The 22,649-nt window shown below is 37.4% G+C and overlaps 1 protein-coding gene across 1 annotated transcript in view; it reads left to right on the top strand.

Moving 5' to 3' along the window:
* The window catches only part of LOC140686647 (serine/threonine-protein kinase Nek10-like), a 133,941-nt gene that overhangs the window by 4,457 nt on the left and 106,835 nt on the right, over positions 1–22,649 (top strand). The gene's annotated exons all lie outside the window — the stretch shown is intronic.

Raw genomic sequence — 22,649 nt, 5'->3', positions numbered from 1 at the left:
GTTTGATGTTCTACTTGTCTATTTTCTCCTACCAGATTTTGTCAGGACTCTTTCTGTCTTTTGAAATAAGAGATGTTCCACCAACGATCAGCAGGTATCTTGAGCAAATGTGTGGGTAAGTGGATACATATCTTGTTGTATACATGGGACTGGGTGAGCTAGAAGTCCACTTACACTCCAACATCTGGGCACTGATAAATCGACACTATTTTTTTAAGATATCAATCACAGAATTGTGCTTCTTGTTTAGACGTCCGTTTAGGGCATCCATAGTGGGAGAGAGGGTCAGAAGACTCCAGGTCTGCCATTGTGTTGATATCATACTTGCAGCCTTTGAAATGCTTTATAGATTGAATTAGATATTATGAAGTTTGTATCCAAATAAAATCATTTCTTAAACCATCTAAATCTAATTACAAACCACTGTTGCCAATGTTGGGTACCAGCTTGTCAAGTCTATAGGTACAAAAACAGTGAATTGATAAATCAGCAGCTGACTACTGTGATGAAGAAAACAGTTTACCCAGGTTCAATTGGTGCATTGGACTCACCAATTAGAACCATGAAATAACACCTGGGCTTCCATAGTGCGTGTGGTGCATATTTGTCTCATTGAGACCTCCTGAGCTCTGGTTGGTGAATCAATGGGCAACAATTTGCTTGAGAAATACCCAAGGAAACCCAAAGAACACATTTCTATTTAGACTTATTGCAAAAAACATCTAGATCCATGATAACTAGGAGAACAATGCTGCCTATTTTGGATGATACTGAGAAGCAGGAGCTCTTATATCAATGGTGGATTGTTTCAATGGTACTTACGCATTTGAAAAATTAATTTAAGCCTACAAATTCTACCCCTAGATATCCTGCACCCAGGATTCTACTTAAGGGGAAAGAAGTTCCATATAAATGTGTCCATAAATGCTTCTGGTAGCTTTTACAGTTCACTTTTGGACTGATGTGTAATAGTTACCCATATTGTCTTGATACGTGTATGCATATACAATTTGCATATCCATGTTGATGTTAAATAACACTCATATATGTAGTAAATGATTTTATTTTTACTGTGGAAAGTGGATGGGAATGGATAAGTTGGGGAGTTTGATATTTGAAAATATTAACCACTGTATATAAAAAAAGATTAAAAACAATCTTCTTCTCTATAGCATAGGGAACTATATTCAAAATCTTCTGATAAACTTTATTGAAAAAAATTATGAAACAATTATGTATTTATGTATTCATGACTAGGACTTTGTGCTGTACACCAGAAATTGACACATTGTAACTGACTACACTTTAAAAAATAAACAAATAAATAACATTAAAATTGTTATTCTGGTGATTCCTTTTATTCACCCTACCCTAAATATCATTTTATATGCAAGAAAATCAGCTCCCTACTTTCTCACCACCGCTTAGGATGCTTGCCTCTAATCACTTCATAATTGGAAATTAAAGTGATCCCAATTTTCCCAAGATGGGAAGTGGGAAGAGAATGAGGAGGAGGAGGAGAATTATTTAGTGGTGATCAACTATTCATTAACACTACTTGGAACCAAATAAATAAAGCCTGGGCTTTATTTTTGCTGATATATCTTGATTTTTAAAAATTGTACATTGATAAATTCTTCAAATAATTCCTTAAGAATGAATGGATTCAGAATTGCCTGTGTAAAATATTTTTATTGAAGAGGGTTAACAAAATTAACATGGTTTCTATCCCTTCATTAAAAAGAAAGAATAATTTCAAAATGTTATCTCTAGAGCAAATTATGTATTTCACTTTCTACTATCAATAAAAAATAATGTTCTCCAGGGATTGGAACACTCCTATGAAGCAGGCTGTATTATACCTTCGAGACAGAAGGCACCCTGAAATTTCTAACTGAAACTCTGATAGCTAAAACTCCAGATGTCTTCCCAGAATTGTCAACAAGTGGGCAATCCACCATGGATTTTCTATTTCTGTACCATGCCTCTCTGACCTGAAATTATTGTTGTCATATATTAGCAATACATAAATTATAACAAAATCTGGTACTTCCAAATGCTAGTTGGTAAATTTTCTCCCCTTCTTTGTGTCTCTGTTTCCTCATCTGTAAAGTGGACAGACTGCAGTCCCTGCTATGGGCACTGTATGTACATGGGAGCATCTTGCTTTTATTCATATCCTCAGTTTACTCCCCTGTTTCCTGCACTACACCCCTGCCTCCGGAAGGACTTAGTACCCCTCATCCCTGAATCCTTCTAGGCTTCTGAGATACTAATTGTCTTTTGACATTTTGGCAAGCCCTCTCTAAGCACTTGACATGCAGATTTCCCAGCCCTCATAACCCCTCACTCAGCCTCTTCCATCTTCCAAAATTATGTTGACTTACTTGCCTATACTTTTTATTGGTTTAGTGGGTTTCATTAAAAAGTATGCATTTTTGAGTCTGCTATGTTTAACCAGAAGTCTCCAACAGAAAATGAAGGGAGGAAGGAAGGAAGGAAGGAAGGAAGGAAGGAAGGAAGGAAGGAAAGAAGGAAGGTGTTAAAGATCAAAACCAAACTGTCAGTTTTCAAAGACCTGCTAACTTTTTAACTTAATCAAGTACCTTTGTTGGAAAGAGGATTCTACTGTGATATTCTCTTCTCTTTATTGTTGGTATGTGAACTGGAAGGTGAGTGGAATCTGTAACCTGAATCAAGGAGATAAAATTAAATAAAGGCAAGCAGTCCGTATCACCAAAATCTTAAGAATTAAATTATTTCTAAAGTAAGGCAAAATATTTATATGGGTTAGATAGAAGCACAGGAAAACTAAAATCCTCACAGTGCAGAAAATATACTTTAAGAAATTTAAATGTATACCTTCAGTTTCTACAAACAAAATATATCTATAGTTCATATACTTTGTTTCAATTTGGCTAAATTAAAATGTATGTCATATTATGCAGTCTACATTAGAAGGAGAATATTGATCATAAACATATTTGAAGGATACTTTTAATAAGTAGGTATATGATTAGAATCTTCAAAAGCTTTTTGGACTACTTGTCTTATAAATGTAGAAGGGATTTATGACCGCAAGTATGTAAGAATATGTTAAAATTAATTAGAGGGTTCAGTAAGGTTTTGTGAACACTAATAATCTAAAAATATGCTCAGATAATTTAGAATACATTTTTAAATTAGACTTCAAAATCATATAAAATTTAGCTGTCTATATGAAATAAAAATTTTCTTTCCTAAGAAATAATAAAAAATATATTTTGAAACGGAAAGAATTGGATGCTTATAAATGTTAATGGGGAGTAAAGTATTATATAATATACAGCCCTTTCAGATTGGCTTCAACCACTTAGTCATATGCATTTAAGAGTCCTCCATGTCTTTTCATGTCTTCATAACACATTTCTTTTTACCACTGTATAATATTCCATTGTCTCAATATTGTACCACAGTTTATTTATCCATTCACCTATGAAGGACATCTTGGTTGCATCCAAGTTTTGGCAATTATGAATAAAGTTGCTATATATGTACCAAAGTTTTTGTGGATGTAAGTTTTTATTTCATTTGAGTAAACATCAATGTGCATGATTGCAGGGTTGCATGGGAAACCACCAGACTGTTTTCCAAAGTGGCTGTACCATTTTGCATTCCCTTCAGTGTATTCTTTTGTTATAATGGTTATGTGGGGACAGTTGGTGAATCTTGAAGGGGTCGGAGGATTAGATGATATTAATGTCTCAATGTTAGCGATGATGGTTATAGTGTGTGTGTGTGTGTGTGTGTACATACATATATATATATGACAATGTAGATGAACATTCTTATTTGTAAGAAGTACAAGAAAAAGCATTATTCAAGGTGATGGAAAATCAAATGGCAATTTCAAATAGTCTGAGAAAAATAAATTTATACTGTGCTTGAAATATTTCTGTAAAATTTATGATTGTTTCAAAAAAATTAAACCACTCAGTTGGCAAAATCTTACATTGAAAATATGCATTTCTACTAGACAATAGCTAGTAAATTATCCCATATGTATATAGGCAAGCAGGTCCCAGCAGGCTCATTATAATAAAGAAATTATAATGTGGAAAAAAGGCATTAATTCATCAAAAGGAGCATGGTTATGTGAACCTAAGTATATTTATACACTGGAATACTACACAGCAGTTAAAAATGAATGAGTGGTCTTGACATGAATAAACGGTGTGAAAAAAATAAGTTGTAAAGAAATAGGTCTCCACTGTTCAGTGTTTTTTTTTTTAATCTGAAACAAAAATGGCAACTGTTTTACTAAATTTGTGTGTAGTAGCTATGTAGGTTGTGATAGATTACTTTTTATACCTTCCTGTGTGATGGAAATTAAAATGTTTAAATTAATATTAAAATTTTAAAACAATAAGATAAAATAAAGCTATCAAAATTTTAGAGGTTCTGAGCAGAATTTGAAAACAAGGTCTGGCCTGGCTATAAATCAGACTGAAGTTTTCCAAACCAAACTGCATACCCTTGTGAGGACTCTCTGCCTGCCCCCAGGATTCCAAAGTGGGCAACAAAGCTTGTGCTGCCCAGATTAATCATGGTAAGTGAGATGCAAGGAAGGAAGGGAACAGTATCTTTGAAGAGGGATAATATGGTCTGGGTGACACTAAACCCTTTGACCTCTGGAGAAAATATTTCCTTTTGTAGTGTCATGCCCTCTGAATAACATGAAGGGCCAATAAATAGTTATTTCATATACCATTATGTAGGAGGTATGAAGTTACCTCTAATTTTAATAAGTGCAGTCACAAATGCATTTTAATACCTTACTAATTATATCTAATACCAGACAATGTTATGATGATTACATAAAATGTTCCTGTTAGAGCATGACTCTAATATTAATTAAAGTAAACTAAATAGCAAGGATATTGTCCATTCCAGACCATGTCCCCTTGTGCTTTGCACCACAAGTTTTACTGACCATTCCATAGTTCACTGAATTGTGCCCTCTGCTCTTTTAAATCCTCACTTCATAGTAGGAGCCCATCATTAAGTTCTTTGTTCAAGAAGATTTTAGAATTTTGGTAGAATTTTGTCTTTTTTCACTAATTTTCAGGAACAGTTTTCTCATTTGAGCTTCAAATCTTCCTGTGTTATTAGGTAAACTCAAAATTCTCTATAGACTTTTCCTAAACCAAGCAACACATTTGATTACTAGAGAAATGGCACTATTTCTGATAGGAGTCATTCTCTCTCTGCAAGTGAAAAGTTTGAAAGCAAAACTTCCTCAGGGAGGCATCTTAACTGTGTCCACTTCATCTCCACTGTATGAAGATGGAGATGTGGACCCAGAACTGATGCACAACTTGAGCTTTAGATTCTGTTCAAATATGTTTTCAACTGGATCAGCCTAGAAAACTTTGGGGAAACAAAAATTCAAGCCATGACTGTACAGAATTCACGTGTCTTAGTGGACGTCATGGACATTACTATATTTCTTAATAATGGGTGACAAAACTATAATTTTAGGATTTTTGTTAGAAGAATGCCAACATGCGAGATTGTGGCCATGATGCTACAACATCAGGTACAGCTGCTCCTGCCTGCACCTCTGAGTAATTCTCTTCAGCATGTGCTGGTTCACATTCATCATTCAATTCTATGTAGAATACCATCGAGACAGGAGGGCAGGGGGCAGGGGACAACCATTAAAAGAATGACATAGCTGTTGAGGAAATGGGATGGAACAATTTGTTCTTCAAAAGCATTTTTGGTTTCTTGGCCTTTTGCATTTCCATATAAATTGCAAATTCCATGAAAAAAATTAGTATTTTTATTGAGATTATATTGAATCTTGATATATTATATCAAATCTTCAATCTTGATGGAATCTTGATTGAACTGATATATTGTCACTTAAGGGAGAATTAATATATTTATAATATTGAGTCTTTCAATCTGGAATTTTAGTGTTACTCCCTATTTAATTTAGGCCTTTTCAAATGTCCCTCTTTAAATTTTATCATATTTCTTCCTAGAGAATTCTTTTAGCTATTGTTAGTTTTATTTCTAAATATTTGATTTGTTATGCTATTGTAAATGGTGTGTGTTTAAACAGGTAATTACCTACTATTTCTTCTTGGTATATAGAAAAACATTTGGTTACAGTATATTGACATGATATATATTTATTTCTATGTATTGACATTGTAGGCAATATATTCTGTATATATAATATACTCTGTATATTGAATTTTGTGTATGGACATAATAGTTAACCAACTTGCTAAACTCTATTAATCCTAATAATTATTTGAGAAGGCCATCCATTTCATATTGAATAGGAATAGTCATGGTAGGCCTGTTTGTCTTGTTCTTAAACAAAAAAATGGAAAATGTTCACTATTTCATCATTAATTACACTGTTTGTTATGGATTTTCTTGCTAATATCTTCCATCAGATTAAGAAAGTTCTATTTCTAGCTTGGGAAGGGGGGTTTTGCTTTTGGTTTTGTATCATAAAATGATTTTGAATTTTATCAGATGTTCTTATGCATTTACTGAAGTTATATATTTTTTTATTTTTTAATCTGTTTGTGTGTTATGCTGATTCATTTTCTAAAGTCAAACTTTGCATATCTGGGATAATACCAAATTGGTCATGCTGTATTATTCTTTTTATATACAACTGGGTTCCATTTAGAAATGTTTTTAAAAAGAATTCTTTATGTTCATTATTTCATGGGAATTCCCATTTTATACCTAAGAGTGTACAAAAGGTCAGATTTGATATGTGTTTTATGAAGTTGTTCCACTTCTGGGCAAAAATGATTAAATATACTGAAAACCACTTGTATAGTCTTTGAAGCATTCCGAGGAATGCCATTGTTGTCAGCACAGTCAAAGCCATGCGTGTTCTTGTTAAAATTCAAAGAACAGTTCGAAGAATGTTTCTGTATTTTCTCCAGTAAATATACCAGATGTGGAATAAAAATTGCAATTAGAGTCCCCATTTGATTAAGTTTCAATAAACTACTGCATACTCCAATATCTGCGTCCTTCTGCACAGAGCAAACAGGTGATTAAAGGAAGATTGATAAAGACAACAAGCCCTGAATTTTTCAAATCTTCACACTACCCTCTGCAAACTACCTGTCGAATGTTGGCATTACTTTTGCTTTTCTATTTGCATTAGTTTTCTACTGCTGAGTAACAATGTACCACACACTTGGCACCGTAATACTCATTTATTATCTGACAGCTAGGCATGTCAGGAATCTGGGCTTGGCACAGCGGGGTACTCTGCTCAAGGTCTCTCATGGCTGAAATCATGGTATCAAAAAGTTTGGCATCCCATTTAAGGCTTGGGGTCCTCTTTCCAGCTCATGTGGCTATTAGCAGAACTCATTTCCTCGCAGCTATAAAACTCGCAGGGGCTACATCTGCAAGGCAGCATCTCTCTGATGCTCAAACTTCTGAAGAGTTCACCTGATTATGTCTAGTTCACCTAGGATAGTTTCCCTTTTCATTAACTCAGTTAACTGATTAGTAATCTAATGAGAATGATATTCCATCATCTTCACTGGTCCTGCCCACACTCAAGGTGAGGAGATTTTAGAGTCTATGTACAGCAGGTGGCAAAGGCCTGAAAGATTGATTAGAATTCTGCCTACCAGACCATCCCAGGGAGGTCTCAGGGCTTCCACTTGCCTCTTCCTCCCATAGCAGTCCTCCCTCACTCCCCAGTCTGCAGAGATCATGCGTGGATCATACCACTTTTTTAGTGTGTTTATTACCATTATATGTTCAGTAACCACAGGTTAGATCCATGGTCACACTGAGTCCACTGAAAGACAGTCTCAGCCCAGAATGTCACTTATCACCTGTATGATAGAGCTCCAAGCTGTCTGGTGGATATTAGTGGTGCTTTGGGTCCCAGAAATTACCATCAACACAGAGCCATGTGCATAATTTCTGTAAAGCCTGGGTGTTTCCTCTTGCCTAGGACACAATTTTATAATTGCCCGCAGAGCCCTCCCTTTGGTTCTCATCTGCAGTTTCCTTCTACACTCTGTGAACCAACCCTGACATCTAAGCTTCTAGGTTCTGAAACCCCAACCCCTTCATTTCGTTTCTCAAGCTCCAGAGGTGACAGCTGCTCCTTGTAATTTCCACTTCTCTGTTGCCTCACTGTTTGCTTTTTGCCGTTTTAGTCCTCTGTTGTTTGTTTAACCAATTCTGTGTTTTCAAATGTCTCCCCTACATGAGTGAACCCAGGGGACATTATGCTTAGTGAAATAAGCCAGTCACAGAAGGGTGGATACTGCGTGACTCCACTTCTATGAAGACTCTAGTAAAACTCGTAGAAGCAGAGTGTAGAATGGTGCTAGACAGTGACTGCTGGGGAGGGGGAATGGGGAACTCTCTGCCAATGAGTATCAAGTTTCAGTTATGCAAGGTGAATATATTCTAGAGATCCAATAGTTAAGAATATTGTATTGAGCACTTAAAAACTCATTCAGAGTGTTTGTCTTCTACTAAGGGTTCTTACAATGGCAACAACAAAAAGGCACAATGAAACTTTTGGAGGTAATGGAAATATCTAATACCTTGATTGTTGGTGAGGGTTTCATGAGTGTATGCATATGTCCAAACCCATCAAATTGTATACATTCAATATGTACATCAATTGTATAACAATTGCACCTAAATACAGCTGTTTGAAATAAATAAAATAAAATACCTCTATTAAAATATCTGTTACAGTTCCTATTTGACTGATTGGAGTCAGACACACAGCCGAGGGTTCTGCAACAGTAGAATGGGTTAATAAACTGCAGTATATTCATATAATGTATTGTTATAGTGAAATACAGTTGAACATTTTATTGCTGTATGTGAATGAAGCTCACAAACTCAATGCTGTGATAAAATGAATGCATATGGGGTGATTTCAATTCCCTGCATTCTAAAATTAAACCCTCTTTTTTTAGATGCATATATTGAGTGTGAAAATATAACAAAAAGCAAGGACATGGTTACCATGAGCCACAGAGGAGCAGATGCCCCCTGCGGACAGGGAGGGCTTACTGCCAGTGGGAAGGACACACTGCTGGGCATCAGCCATGTTTCCTGTCTTCTGAGTGCGATTTAGGGATGCTTTATACCCTTCTCTGTATGTGTGTCATAGCTCACAATGTGAAATGTTTTGTTTGTTATTTTAACTCTAATACAGATGACTTTGCAACTTGAAGAAACTTGCAGCCTTAATTTCTATGAAAACTGTTTCTTCCCTATGTGCGTACTTCAAGCCCTCAGTCCTCTCACATGGAATTATGATGTTAAAACTGTTGACTGAAATAAACGCACAGCCTAAAAGTTAAGAGTTATGTTCTATTTGGCGGGAGGACTCGAGCCAGGATGACAGCCTCTCAGATTGCCTTGAGGGACTGCTCCAGAGAGGTAGGGGAGGAGCTAGGATATATAGGAGCTTTACAACAAAGACCAGGTAGTTGGAACAATAAAAGATTACTTGTTATCTAAAGAAAACCAGGCATCAGGTTAAAGAATTTAGTGCTTTTCTATGTATGGGAGGAAGCAAACATTTGGGCTCACTGAATCCATTCCTTTGACAAGCATCTAGGTATCTAGGGCCAGTATCCTGTCCTTTCTTATTCTGAGTCAGCTCAGAGGGCACCATTGTGTGGCTGCAAAGGCTGGGCTGCAGGCCTGTCCCCACTGGGGGGTGGCGGCAGCCACTGATGACTTGGTGTCAGCATCCTTTGTTTACTGATATGGTTGCAATATTTTCACTCACATTGCAGCATTTTCATTCACAGTGCTCCCCCTTGGTCCTAAATTCAACCAATATTTTGGGAGACATTTTGTGACCAATTTTGTCCCACGGTGCTAGGAAGGCTCATTCCTAGTTCAGGTGAAGAATCTGTTGACATGCCACTCAAAGTGCCACTTTTGGATCAGGCCCTGTTGATACTAAAAGTTCTCTGGATCACCTGTCTTGCTAGTCTATTGTGATCCAGGAGATGTTTACCCCTCGTTGCTCATTCCCATACCTACAATCACACTATTACAATTATTTTATGCAGGGTTATAACTTTTATCTATTTCCTCAAGATGTTTAGCCATCATCAATCTTGTTGGAGGCCTAGTTACACACTGGGAAATGGAAGAGACAACAATTTTATAAAATAGACAGGATATAAGTAATACAGCCAGTAATGTTAATAAAGTCACAAGTAAGGATTTAATAGTTGAGAAGTTACATTTTAGGGTTAAATTGTTGCTTGTGTTTCTGATTGAGCTTGAGTGATCTTATAAGAAAATTCATATTTATGGTCAGTTTCAGAGCAGGTATTATTAAATGTCCAGGTGAGGTCTCCCACCTTGTAATGTCAATAGTTGCCTACACAGAACTATCATTCCTTTTTAGAATAAATTTTATGAAGGCTATTAATTAGAGCCTTGGAGTAGGGAAACCCACCAAGGTAACACAGAAGTACTAGACATAGGTAATTTACCATAAACCTAACAATTGGAGTAGTTCATAATTAAAGGTGAGAGCAAATATCAAAATAATTGGTATATACAGGCCTGGTCCGGTGTCTTGGGTCAGCTGTCTAGCTTAGATGTCATCTTCTTCTCATCCTGGCCTGGTAGCCTTTTCTCCATTTGGGCATTGTTTTAAGGTGAGCAGTGCTCTATAGGCCAGTGCACTGCAGGGGCTGTTTCTGACTGGAAACTGATCCAAAGGTCAATTTCCTTTAGCTTTCACTGTGCATGGTCTAGTTAAGAGTACCTGGTAAAGGGTCCTTTCATTCAGGTTGGAGACAGTTCTTTAAGTCATGTCTGTTCCAGTATGTATAACCCCCTGGCTGCAGGTGATGGGGCATTGGATCTTTACCCAAGGATAGATTACTGAGCTTCAGAAACAAACATACAGTGTCCTTTTAATAATTCAATTAGACTTTGCAGCAATGTAACATAACAGCAAGGCATGATCTGGGAAGTATCTTAGTAAATATAGACCTCAATTAACACAAGTAGAATTTAATATCCACTAAAATATAATCTTTTTCTCTCTAAAGTTCACTCATTTTTATCAAATATAGTCAAATCAAGATTAATTTGTTTACAAGTTAGGTCTTATTATTTGATCATAGGCTCTTTTAAATTGGCTGTGTTGGAACTTTTAATAAGGAGTCTCAGGCTAGAATGTGAATAAGGTTTCCTAAGGCCAGGAGAGCCACATCAAGTGGTTGTCACATATTTTTGCCTTACACATTTAGGTAAATTGTTTTCTCTTTAAGGTCCTAAAATACCTTTAGATTCCTATATCTGTTAGGAGATTATTTTTTTAATTTATCTGATAGAGCCACTGGGGATCTAAGGGTTTCCAGTCTCTGGAGGGATCAGACAGAGAGAAAAGATAACTGTTCCAAGTCTGCTTACATAGTTATAATTCATCAAATTGCTGTGAGTCATAACTAGCTTAAGGGGAAGAGTTTCTTTATGTCTGGGAACAGATTAAGGCCAGTAATATTTCAGAGAAAATCAAAAATTATAACCATATTCAGCAGTTTACTCAGTCCCATGTAACTAATCCTTTTGTTAACAGTGTTATGAAATCAGAGTTTTCATCAGAGCTTTAACATTTCTTACCCAATTTAGTTCAGTGCAATAGTTTGAATTTTATTAGAAACCAGTAAATCTCCTTGAAGAGAAAGCATTTTGTAAAATCATCAGAATAAAACAATAACTGTCTATAAATGACAAAAGATTTAAAAGCACGGTTAAACACCGTTACACTGTAATCAATAAAGAAACCTGGTCACAATAACCAGAATTATGACTGGTAACATTTCAGATATACCAGAATTTTAGGGAGTCCATATAAATTCTAGAATACCTATATTAATAATATTTTCTCATACAATATAACCTAGGAAGATTTATTATTCATTTGACAATACTTCCCATGTTATTTAACATGCCAAATGAAACTTACTAGTTTAAAATCTCTCTTTGGGGTATTTCAGCGGTCCCTCTGTTGCATCTCAAATTTAACTGGAGATCAAAAGAACTTTAATAAGAAATTGATATTTGTGAAGCCTGTTAAAAGGTATCAAAACACTTGGTCATATAAAAGTATAGATTACTGTGGAAGAGTACTTATTCATTAACAAGAAAATATTTCAAACGTAAAGGCAGAACAGATCATTTAAGGGGTATGAGTAGCTTTACAATCTGTTACTGAAGGCAGATTAACATTTTAAGAAAACTGTCCATTTAACAGAGAGAAAACCAAATCTAGCCTTTACCGGGTTATTTCTAAGATTCATTTACTATGACCAAATTGATTCTAAACTTAGTCAATCACGACCATGCACAAAACTCTTTCCTCAGGGATCCTCTTCCACAAGCGTTCCACGACTTTCTATACTCATATTATTTTGTCCCTTATTTTCTCTTTCATTCAGAAGTAACCAGCTTCAGGACAAAGTTACTTTTTTCCATTAACAAAATATAATTCCATTCCTTTGATCTTCCTTTACACATTCACCTTATTTTCCTAGGATACTGAGAGATTTCCCTTAATAGTAGAGAATATTTCAGGGTGGCACCAAAAATTTATTTATATTTTTAAACTCCTTTAGTTTCTCTGTGAGAGGAAGTCAAATGTTAAGTAAGTAATATTTTAATCTTATTTTATCTGAAAATGGCATAGCTATTTAATAAACTCCCATCATTTAACTCAATTTAGCACAACTCTAGAATTTAAAGATACCAAATATTTAGAGATTATTTTAAGCATACATTTTTAGAAATATGTTTTTTAAAAAAATTTACCCAAAACATCTCATCTCATTAGCATTTAATTTACTAAGAATTTTATCACACTACATTACTATTATGATTATTGTTGTTGTTGTTGTTATTATTATTATTTTGACAAATCTGCAACAGATATAACAGGATCTTATTTGACTTTCATTAAACCTAGGTACAGTAAGGGTATTATACTTAATATTGATGACTCTAAATATGTCTATATTAACTAGAACAAACTTAAACTAAACCTAATACCAAGCATTAGCTTAATATGGAATATTTTCCAGTTCACGTGAACCTTGAAAGTCAATTTGGATAGTTTTTATTTTAAAAATACTTAATTTGTAAGCTCTTTTTTTTTTTTACATCAGTTAAGCAGAGCTCTTTGACTTTGATTTTTTTTTTTTTAGGAGTAGAAATATCTCAAATGTATATGTACAAAGACTTATAAACAGACAAAAGCTAGAGATCTCATAGCTTCACTTTAAAACTTACTTAGAAGTTAGGTATTACAATATAAATTTACTGCTTATAAATAACAGTTGGAGTAAGCTGAATTTGCTTGCTCAAATCACTAAGGCTTACTATTTATGAAAAAGACTTTTAAGATTTCTTGACAAAGTCTTAAGGATCCATCACAGTTCTGAGTTCTAAAATGCCAATAATTTCTTTGGTGTTAAGTTTTATCTCTTCGAGCTAATTAGGTTCAGTCCTAGGCCATTGTTTGCTGTATTTGCATTTCTGATCTGCATGACAAAGACAGATGCTTCCAGTTCCCCAGAGAACTGCTCTGTCACCCAGGCCCAATTGTATCTCCTTAATTTGCTTTTCTGTGTCAGTGAGAAGAGCTCTAAACAAAGAATTCCATGTTTTAAAACTTTAAGGTTTACTTTATCATGTCTTCAAAAGCTTTCAGAAGGCAATTAGTAAGATCTCTTTTCCAGGAGTTACAAGTTAAACCCAGGATAAATCCTCTTTTTTGTTTGTTTGTTTGTTAAGAAAGAAATCTTTTGACATTTTTACATTTCTTTTTCCACTTACTCAACCTAATTAACATTAATTATTCTAATATTTTAAATAGCATCTCTAATACCACTGAGGGGAAAGGAAAAACACAAATGTAGCTTTTCAAACGTTTTTTTTTTTTAAACTAAGTTGTTAGGTTAACCATTAGATATATTTTTCCACATTTAAACTTGATTGATTTTAATAGGTACCAATAAAACCGCTGTTTATAATGAGAGCTCTTCACTTTCACCAATTTAGAAGTTTTTCCAAATTAAAGGAACCATCATATGGCCATCAATTAATATACATATATATATAGTGATTTAAAACAAATAAGATAAAGAGGCTTTTCCACATGAGAGTGAGGGTGTTGCCTAAATAAAGTTCAAAAGTTTACTCCCCAAAAGGTAAAGGCCTATGTGGTCCAGGCTGATGAAACAAAGGTTAAAATGTCAAAATGCCTGAGAACTGGTACAATCAAAGAATTGTTGAGAATCTCAATTTATTTCCTTGACCGCCATATGTACAGAATACTTGTACCTTTTACATAGCAGAGTCCAAGTTTTCCTTTAAAAAAAGGAAACACGTATATACATACATACACATACATAGAACACCCAGAGAAAAATAAAATATTTACATTTCAAGGACACAGGAAGAGAAATCCAAGTTCCCCCTAAAGGGGCTTTTGTTTTTATAAGGTTAGAATTCCAGAAAATGTTTTTATCAGGCCTGGCTAGTTACTTTCAGGGTAAGAATTTTTTTTTTTAATTTCCAATTAATGTTGTAAGTTTTGTATGTACGTAAATCTGGCTGGGTTATTCGTTGGAGGCTGGCAACCTGTCATTTCTTTTTCTTTTGTTTTGAAAGTTCTATTTCCCATTTTAAGTTTGGGTTGTCAGAATAAAACAGGTAGTAGGTTTTCCTGCAGGCACACCTGCACGGCATGAGGCCTTGGCCTCTACCACTCCTGCAAGTTTCTCAGTCACCTGAGAAAGCTGTTGCCAGCCAGGAGGAGGGTCCCATTATTGGAGTTGAAAGTTTTCTCTGAAGAGTTTTACTTTCATCCCGACAAATTCAATGGAGGCAGCCAAATTGAGGAAAGTGTTAGACCAGCCTCTTACCTAACCACTCAGTCCAGACCCCAGTATCTTTCAACCAGCCCCACCCAGGACGTCTACACTGAGTGGGCATTTCCTGGTATCTTTCAACCAGCCCCTCCCCCACCTCGGACGTCTCCACTGGGTGGGTGATTCCCCCCAGTATCTTTCAACTGGAGGGCCAGGTACCTGGATACACGGCCAAATAAAACTCAGGATCATCAACCAATATGGGAGATCCGAGGACCAGGAGAGACTCACCCAAATTCGTCTGGACTCCCCGAGGAGGCGGATGGGCACAAAGGGCCACTGCTGGTACCAAGGCTGTAGTTCCTTGGAGAGTTCAGGCGAAGGAGAGAAGTCTTCTCTGGGTCCCTTCGTGGTCACCAAAATTGTTGACTGAAATAAATACACAGCCTGAAAGTTGAGAGTTATGTTTTATTTGGTAGGAGGACTCGAGGCGGGATGACAGCCACTCCAATTGCTCTGGGGGACTGCTCTGGAAAGGTAAGGGAGGAGCTAGGATATATAGGAGCCTTACAACAAAGACCAGGTAGTTGGAACAATAAAAGATTGCTTGTTATCTAAAGAGAACCAGGCATGTCAAGTTAAAGAATTTAGTGCATTTCTATGTATGGGAGGAAGCAAATATTTGGGCTTATTGAATTCATTCCTTTAACAAGCACCTAGCTACCTAGGGCCAGTACCTGTGCTTTCTTATTCTGAGTCCGCTCAGAGGGCACCATTATGTGTGGCGGCAGAGGCTGGGCTGCAGGTCTGTCCTCGCTGGGGGGTTATGACAACCACTGGTGACCTGATTCCAGTATTTTTTACTGATATGGTTGCAGTAATTTTGTTCACACCGGATACACCAGTCCCGGTGTATCAGCTTGCTGAGGCGGGGAGCGGGGGCGGGGGCGTTAGGTTGCTGTGGCGACGGGGGTAGGGGGCTGCCGCGGGGGAGCCAGCAGTTTGCTCCGCTCTCCCCCGCGGCGTGGCCTGACAGCGACCTCTGCTGCCCAAGAAGCCAGAAGCCCTTCTCCAGGTCAGCTTGTTCCTGGGAGGCAGGTGCGGTGCGCTTAGGGGACTGGTAAGGTTATTTATTATTAAAGGTGCAAAACTATTTACATGGGCTCTTATTTAGAAGTAGCTTTATTAGAAGACTGAAGGATATTTAAAAGATGGAAAAATACCTATGATGACACCAACATTTTTATTAACTAAATATCAAGAGCTGTGCAGGGTTAAGATTTGACCCTTCTTGCAAGCTAGCAAGTTAGCAAGATGGAGTTTTGTGGATGCTGCCAGCAGACAGGAGACTCCGTCCTGGGTCAGAGACCAAGAACTTCCTGCCGGGACAGCAGGCAGCCTGTGGTTCATGTTCATGTTGGTTCCCGGGTTCATTTCCTATCGCTGTTGTAACAAAGGACCACAAAGTCAGTTGCTTAAAGCAATACACACTCATTGTCTCACTGTTCTAGGGTGCAGAAATCCAAGGTCAATGTCAGTGGGCTAAAAAAACTGTGTGGTCTGGGTTATGTTCCATACAATACCTATCTTTCCCAGCTTGCAGAGTTGCTCACGCTCCTTGGCCCAGGGCCCTGTGTCACTGTGACCTCTGCTGCCACTTCACATCTCTGTCTCTGACCATTCTGCTTCTCTCCCCTAAGGACCTCCGTGATGACGTTTGCTTACCCACAGTGATCTGCCATCCCAAGTTCCTTGACAGTCACATCTGCAGAGTTCCTTTTGCCATGCACAGTGACATATGAACAGGTTCTCGGGATCAGACCGTGGACATATTGGGGGCCATTATTCTACCACATTCTTCCTTTGGCCCCACAGATTCATGTCCATCCCACATGCAAAATGCATCCACCTCATCCCAACACGCTCCAGACTCTCATTTACTACACCATCAACTTAAAGTCCAACATGTAGTCCAACTGTTATCAGCTCAAAAGGCCTAAATATTTTCATCCTCATCACCTAAGTCTGGCGTGGGTGAGACCCCGAGTGTGATACTTCTCTGCTCAAAATCCTGCAATGGCTTCTCATTTCACTCAGTGGAGAAGCAAGAGTCCTTACAGTGACCTTACAGCTTTCTCCCCCTCCCCAAGCTGAGCTCACTTCCAGTTTTCTCCCTGGCTCACTCCCTCCAGGTGCACTGGCCTCCCTGCTGGCTCTTGGGGACATCAGACATGCACCCACAGGGTTGTTGCCCTGGCCGGTCTCTGTCCAACTCATATGCTGAAGTTCTAGCCCCCAGGACTACAGGACATGACCTCATATGAAAATAGGGTTGTTGCAGATGTCATTGGTTAAGAAGAGGTCATTAAGGTGGGCCCTAATACAGTATGACTTGTGTCGTGATAGAAAGGGGCAATGTGGACAAAGAGACACGTGTACTTGGGAGATGACATGGAGAGAAGACGTTTGCCTCCAAGCCAAGGAGAGAGGCCTGGACCAGCCTCTCCCTCCCAGCCCTCAGACGGAACCAGCCCTGCTGACACCCTGCCTGCAGACTCCCTGCCCTCAGGGCTGTGAGACAGTGAGCCTCTGTGGTTCCCGTCACCCAGTGTGCGGTGTTGTGGTAGAGGAAGCCCAGCGACTAGTACCCCCTTCTCAAGGTCCTCAGTGAGGCCAGATCTGGCCATCTCATTTTAAACTGGAAACTGCCTTCCCCTTGTCTCTGCCCCAGAAACCCCCTCTCCCTGATCATATTATTTCTATCACCTTCTCGAATACCATATAATTCACATGACTGTCACGACTGCAGTTTATGTTCTGCTCCTCAGTCCTACAGGGACAAGGATCCTTATTTGTTCACTGACGGACCTCAGGTGACTTGAGCAGTACCCGTGGCACAGCAGTCAATACAAATTGGCAGGATGGAAGGAGGGATCATTCCTTACATTCACAGGTGAGTGAAGGAAGTTTCTGGGGGGGTTGAGTGTTTCGCTCATGCACAGAGCTGGTAAGTGTCAGGCCAAGGTGGGTTTCAGGTACCTATGAAAGTGAGGGAGGCTTGAGTGATTCCGTTTCTGTTGGTTAGTATTTCTCAGGTGTCTCTTTTTTTTCTGGCTCTAACTTTTGACCTCTTTCTGTTATTCTTTTAAGCTTTCAACCAGTTTTAAGTTTTGATTTGCTTTGTTTCAGGTAAACAAGTGAAATCTGTAAATCTTTTAACTGATTATTTATTTCACCTAAATACATTGTGATTAGTGATGATGTTTTATTTCTAGCATCGTGTTTTGTGATTTCCATTTGCTTTGCTCTGCTTTTCTCCTGCCTGTTATACACCTTGCAGTCATGGTTAAGGGCATGGCGTCTAGAGACAGCCTATCCGGGCTTGGTTCCCTCCGTTGCTAACCATGTAACCAGGATATGTAATCCCTTTGTGACTCACTTTCTTCATATACAAAAAGTGGTACTATCCACCTCAAAGACTGTGAGCATTAAGTGATAAAATAGATGAAGAACTTAGAATAGTGACTGGCTTATTTTGCATGCTTCATTTTGACTTCTTTATTTTTATTCTCTTTTTAAACAATTATTTTACAGATTACTCTTGAATTTTAATGAACACCCTAGATATTGAAGGTTAAAATGTTATTAAACCCACACATTGAATTTTATATACCAAATGTTATCTGTATTTTGTTTCCATAAGTTCTGTTTAATTCTTTAAAAAATTGATCTGTTTTATTTTTCATGATGTCCTGATTTTTCATTATGTTACACATGATTCATTTTATTTTTAAATGATTCAGTCATACTTATTTTATGCTCTCTCTTAGATTGTTTCATAATTTTAGGCTATGGAATATTAATCATCTTGTGTTTTAGGGTTAGCTCTTTCTTCCCTGTGGCCACTTACTTCCTTCTGTTTTTAGTTGTGTGTCTGTGTGTGTGTAGAGTTGTGGGAACTTCTCTTTAGTGAGTACAATTTGTTTCCTATGATTGTCCCTTACATCTGGTTTTTAAAGTTTCCCTAGAGAACAGTTTTGTGTTGCTCATCCTAAGGCTCCAGGTGATCTGATCAACCTTGAATTATTATATTTTTTGGTTTGGGAATTCCTGATTCTAAAGTGGAGTATCAATTTGGATTCCACATTCATATAAAGCAGGGGCATGGAGATTAGATATTTTTAAGGGAGACTTTATTTTTCCCTAGAGAACCGGTTCCTTCACCCCTTTCCTGTGTGCACACGTGGAGAAATTTGAGTCTCCTTTTCGGTGAAGAGGCAAGTCTTCCAATGCATCTTATGCAAAGGTTTCTACAAAGGAAGACTCTTCTGCATCTGGTATGGTCCCCTTTTCCTAAATGGACATTGTATCCCTATTTATGTGCAGATTAAAACCCCTTCCCTCCAGGGTGCGGTGGCATCAGCTCTGAAGGTGACCATTCTGGTTTTAAGTGTCCTCTTTGTATTGTCACCTGGGAACTCTCTCTCCATAGTTAGCTCTGTGTTACTTTTGTTGTTGTAATTTATCCGGCATTACTGAAAGTTGTACTTAACAGGGATCAAAATTCACTCTGTTCACCTTTTTTCAGAACTGAAAGCTTCAGTTCTAGAGTACCTGTTTGATTTTTCTTAAAAATACATTCCAGTATATTTCTCTGGTGAAAATCTTTACCCTGTTATCTATTTTCCCATCATTTCCTTATATTCTTGAATATATTAAAAGTAATTATTTTATAGCCTTTATTAACTCTGAGGCCTGCATCACCTGTGGGTTTGCATCCATTGTCTAATGTTTCTTATTCTCATATTATCCATCCTACAGTTTTGACATGTTGCATGCCTAGAATTTGTTTATTGCATGGCAGACATCGTGAATGAAAAATCCATATATTAACTTCCATGAGAGGTTTTCTACCTTCCCATTAGGCAGACAGGGTGAGGGACTGATCATCTCACTCCAATCAGGCGCTGAGGTGGGTCAGAACTGAAGTGCCTTTTTTCTTAAAACAGCTTTGAGGTATACTTGGCAAAATAATTTTCACATACGTAGTGTACAACTTAATACACTTTGGCATAAGTATATCCCCAAGAAACCATGACCACACTCAAGACTGTGAACATACCCATCACCCACAAAGCTTTTCTCCTGCCCTTTGTTGTCCCTCCCTCCCTCCCCATCTCCTCCCCTGGAAACCATTGATCTGCTTTCTAACACAACATATTGGTTTGCATTTTCAAGATCCTTGTATGAATGGATTCATGCAGTATCTACTCTATGTTGTCTGACTTCTTTCATTCAGTGTATTTATTTTGAGAGTCATCTGTTTTGCTGTGGGCATTATTAGCTTATTTGTCTTATAGCAGAGAATTGTTTAGTGCTGAGTTATTGCTGACTAATTTATTGTGAGTAGTGTTTGCATAGACCATCATTTGTTTACCCATTTACTTGTTGATGGGTTATTTACAACTTTGGCTATTATAAATAAAATTACAATGAATATTTGGTTACAAGTCTTTGTATGGACATACACTTTTATTTTCTAAAGCACCAGATGAGGAATGTCTGGGTCATATGGTAGATAGGTGTTTACCTTTTTTAGGGAAACTGCTTAACAGTTTTCCAAAATGATTGTATTATTGTAAATTCCTTATGGTGTGTATCAGTTCTGGTTGCTCTGCTTCCTTGACAGCATTTTGTGAGGTCAGTCTTTCGAACTGTATTCATTCTAGTTTTTATGTGTAGTAGTATCTCACTGTGGTTTTTAAAAGCATTTCACTAATGACTAATGGCATCTTTAATCATCATCTTTTCATATGCTTATTAGCCATCTGGATATCTTTAGTGAAGTGTGTTTTCTGGCCTTGCTCACTCATTCAGGTGTTGACTTTATTACTGAGTTCTAAGAGTTCTTTATTCTGGATCAGATACAAAGAGAGGTCATCCTGTGTCAGATATATGATCTGCAAATAGCTTCTGTCTATGGCTTGTCTTTCATTTGCTTAGCAGTGTTTAAGAAGAGCTTTGAAGAGTCTTCATTTTGATAAAGTTCACTGTATCCGTTTCTTTTTAAAATAGATTATACTTTTGGTGTCATAGCAAAGAAATATTTGCCAAACTCAAGGTCATAAAGTTTAAGCCTATGCTTTTTTTCTCTTCGATGTTTTATAGTTTTAGATTTTCTGTTAAGATCTATGATCCATTTTGAGTTAATTTTTGTGTATGTTGTGAGGTATAGATCAAAGTTTCTTTTTTTTTTTTTGCAAATGGATATCTAATTGTTCCAGCACTATTTGTTGAAAAGATCCTTCCTCCACTGCATCCTTATTGAGAATCAATTTTCCATATAAGTTTTGCTTTAGTTCTGAATATTCTATTCCTTTCCATTATTCTATTTCCTGTTTTATGTCAACATCATACTGTCTGATTACTGTAGCTTTATATATAAAAAAAAGTCTGAGAATCAGATAGTGAAGTCTTCCAGGTTTGTTTTTCTTGTTCAAACTTGTTTTGGATATTTGGGCTCCTTTGCATTTTTATGTGAATTTTAGAATCAGTTTTTAAATTCCCTCCTTTACATCCTGTTCTGCTAAAGTTCCACGCATGTCTTTGGCCATCTCCAAGGCCACTTTTTCTGAAGAAGCCTCTCTAGATCCCAGGTGAAAGGAATTTCTCTTTCTTCTGTGCTCCATTCACACTTCATAATATTTGATTGCACTTATTCAAATTTGGCTGCATGTACTTGTCTGAACTTTCCTGCCATATAGTAAACCTCTCAAGATCAGGAATCTTGACTCGGTTCCCTCTGTCTGCTGAGAAAACTAGTTCTATGCTTTGCAGGAGTGAGCCCTGCAGTAAGAGGCATCTGCAGCACACATCTAGCTCATCGCTTGCATATTTTCATGGAATCCTGCAGATCTAGAATTGTTTATTGTTTGTTATCGCCAAGATGGCTCAGTCTTTACTATTTCTATTGCTACTTCTGCACTTTCAAAGAACAATGGGCTAATTATTTTCCAAATATCAAAACACACTGAAATTGATTTGTGATGCTAATATGTGCTGCTGTGTGTTACTTTACAATCTGCTTAGTGTTCACAGGCTCCTTCACTCACGGAACTTTTGGAAGGATGACACATCCTTAGAGATAGCAATGCTGTCTTTGGCAACCTAAGCAGCAGTATCTGAACTCACTCCTGCTGTATTTACAGTGTCCCCTCTAGCCCTCCTCCAGCCCTCCATGGGGGGACCTGCAGTTCTGCCCTTGAAAAGCCTGTTGCTTCTCAGGAAGACTTTTCATATGAAACATAAGCATGTCCTTCTTGTGGGGACATTCAGTCCAGAGACCTGATAGCAGGGGAAAATGTTTAGTCTGCGTTTGGTACAGCCTAAACTCTGCCATACTTACTAGAAGCAAATCCAATGAGGAAATTGTGTTGGCATCTAACAAATCAGCATAAATATCTGAAGAGGAAGATCAGCTTCCCCATCCCACTCAGGCGTCATGTTGATGTGACACTCACCATGGCTTACATTTTCTCCTGTGAGCAACATAAAGTTCAAGACATTATGAATGGCTTTTTGTTTTTCTTCCTTAGTCTTTCTGCATTTGCTGTGTCTAGTGAGATTATATGAATCCTGCTTATTTTCAGCCCAGCACTAAGCTTTTTAAAGGATCACGTGTTTAAAAGCTTAGTGGACAATTTGTTAGAAGGTAGAAATCTCCTTAGATTT

The sequence above is a fragment of the Vicugna pacos genome, chromosome 17, assembly GCF_048564905.1.
Source record: "Vicugna pacos chromosome 17, VicPac4, whole genome shotgun sequence".
NCBI classification, from domain to species: Eukaryota; Metazoa; Chordata; class Mammalia; order Artiodactyla; family Camelidae; genus Vicugna; species Vicugna pacos.
The sequence above is the reverse complement of the archived record's forward strand: the minus strand, read 5'-3'. Positions and strand labels throughout refer to the sequence as shown.